Source organism: Panicum virgatum, chromosome 9K (assembly GCF_016808335.1).
Source record: "Panicum virgatum strain AP13 chromosome 9K, P.virgatum_v5, whole genome shotgun sequence".
NCBI classification, from domain to species: domain Eukaryota; kingdom Viridiplantae; phylum Streptophyta; class Magnoliopsida; order Poales; family Poaceae; genus Panicum; species Panicum virgatum.
The window spans coordinates 64,009,840-64,012,452 of NC_053144.1; positions in this window are offsets into that span (position 1 = coordinate 64,009,840).

Genomic DNA, 2,613 nt, shown 5'->3' on the forward strand with positions numbered 1-2,613 from the left:
CTAACAACATGGCGGAATACGAGGCTCTGATCTTCGGCCTGACGCAAGCCCTCTCATTGGGGGTCCGGCAGCTTCTGGTGAAAGGGGACTCCCAGCTGATCATCAAGCAGGTCCGAGGGGATTGCAACTGCAACAATCCCCAGCTCGCGGCATACCTCATTCACGTGAGGAAGCTCGAGAAGGACTTCGACGCCTTGGAACTGCAACACGTTCCCCGCGAGCACAACTCAGCAGCAGATGATCTCTCTGTGAGAGCATCTACCTGGGCATCTGTGCCCGAGGGTGTCTTTGAAAGACGGCTGCTGAAACCTACCGCCCAGCCTGCCGAGCCGGGTGACGGGGATCAAGCTGGCACCTCGAAGCTAGCGGTCCCGGCAGCATTCCACCTATGGTGCCCAACTGGGGCTGTGTGTTCTGTTGAGGAGCCTGGTGTCCTCACAGAGCCACCCCTACCTGCTTTGGGAGCTCCCGATGCATGGATCTCCGAGATCCGGGACTACCTGAAGGATAACATCCTCCCTGATGACGATGTGTCCGCTGAGCGCATAGTCCGATTGGCTAAACGCTACGCGGTGGTAGAAGGGGATCTCTACCGCCGTGGCGCCAACGGAATCCTCATGCGATGCATTTCCCAGGGAGAGGGCCGCGAACTGCTCGCGGAAATCCACGGAGGCGAGTGCGGAAGTCATTCCTCCTCTCGCACGCTTGTTGGCAAGGCCTTTCGGCATGGCTTCTACTGGCCAACAGCACTCCAGGATGCGGCTGAGTTGGTAAGGTCCTGCGAAGCATGCCAGTTCCATGCAAAGCAAATACACACCCCAGCTCAAGCTCTGCAGATGATTCCACCTTCATGGCCATTCGCTGTGTGGGGTGTGGATATCCTGGGGCCTTTCCCCCGGGCTGTCGGTGGATACCGGTTCCTCTATGTCGCCATCGACAAGTTCACTAAATGGCCGGAGGTTACTCCTGTGGTGAATATTACTAAGAAATCAGCAGTCGCATTCCTCAGGTCCATTGTGTGCAGATTTGGCGTCCCAAACCGTATCATCGCGGACAACGGGACCCAATTCAAAAGCAGACTCTTCCAAGAGTACTGTGAGGACATTGGCATCCAGCTATGCTTTGCGTCCGTGGCACATCCCCGCAGCAATGGACAGGTTGAGAGAGCGAATGCAGAGATCCTCAGGGGACTCAAGACCCGCACCTACAACTGCTTGAAAAAGCATGGTGCCAAATGGGTTGACGAGCTTCCGTGTGTACTATGGGGCAACCGGACCACACCCAGCCGGGCTACTGGGGAGACTCCATTCTTCCTGGTCTACGGGGCCGAAGCATGCCTTCCCCCAGAAATTCACCTGGGCTCACCACGGGTCCAGGCCTTTGACGAATCCATGCAGGAGCAGCTGCGGTGCGACGACGTGGACTTCGTTGACGAGCGAAGGTGGCGAGCAGCAATCCGAAATGCACGCTACAACCAGGCGCTCCGGCGCTATCATCAACGGTTCGTACACAGTAGGGAGCTCCGGGCTGGCGACCTCGTCCTCAGGCGGATCCTGAACCGAGCGGGGCTCCACAAACTCTCCCCCAGCTGGGAGGGGCCTTTCAAGGTTACGGAGGTATGCCGGCCCGGATGCGTTCGCCTCGCCACAGAAGACGGAGTGCCGCTGCCCAACCCATGGAACATAGAGCATCTGCGTAAGTTTTACACCTAGGCAGAGCAGGGAAATAACTTTTCCTTTGTAATAAGATAGAGTCAGCGTGCGGCCCAGAGCGGTCGAGGGCCACCCTCGTAAACCCGACCTCTGGCATCCATCGCACCGTCGGCTAACGCGCGGATCAGAGCGGTAGAGGTCTGACCTCATAAACCCGGCCTCTGACATCCATCGTGCAAGCCATGTACATCGAGATTGCAAAGGAAAGATCTTCTCCTAAGTTCTGTCTTTGTGTCAAAGTTAAATTACGCATTTCGATTCTCGGAATTTTCACCTTTTTCTAACCCCCGCGGGACCTTCACTCTTGTTGCTGCAACTAAGATCCGCATTGAGCTGCTGGACTACCGTACAGGTCCGGACCCTCTTGCTGCTGGGGAGGGGTCCGGACCCCTAGAGACCTACTCTGGGGAGCGGGGTACTTGTTTCCTGGGGCGGTTTGGAGCCCAGTGTAGCCGCTTAGCTGGTTCCGTACCCAAAAGCCTGCACTCTCCACCACCCTGTAACGAGTGCTCTAGTACCTGGAGCCGGGTAATTAGGGGCCCGGACCTCGTCCCAACTCAAGAGCTGGCTTCCTAAGTCCAACATGGCATGTCCAGCACTATATCTCAAAGGATCGAGCACAGCAAAGTGACCTCACCCACTGCTGCGAAGGGTCTGGGACAGTGAAGCCAGGTCCGGAAAGATCGTGCTGTTTCCTGGAATGTTCCGGAGCCCTGCGTAGCGCTTTAGCCTGGTTCCGACCCTAAGCCTACGCACTCCACCACTCTGTAACAAGCACTGACCGACCTGGACCTGCGCATCTTGAGCCCCGGACCCTGCACCAGCCTGGCACTGGTCAGGGATGAGTCCCGCGGGCCTGCTACTAAGCTGTGAATTTGAAGTGGTACACAGGATAAGCCGC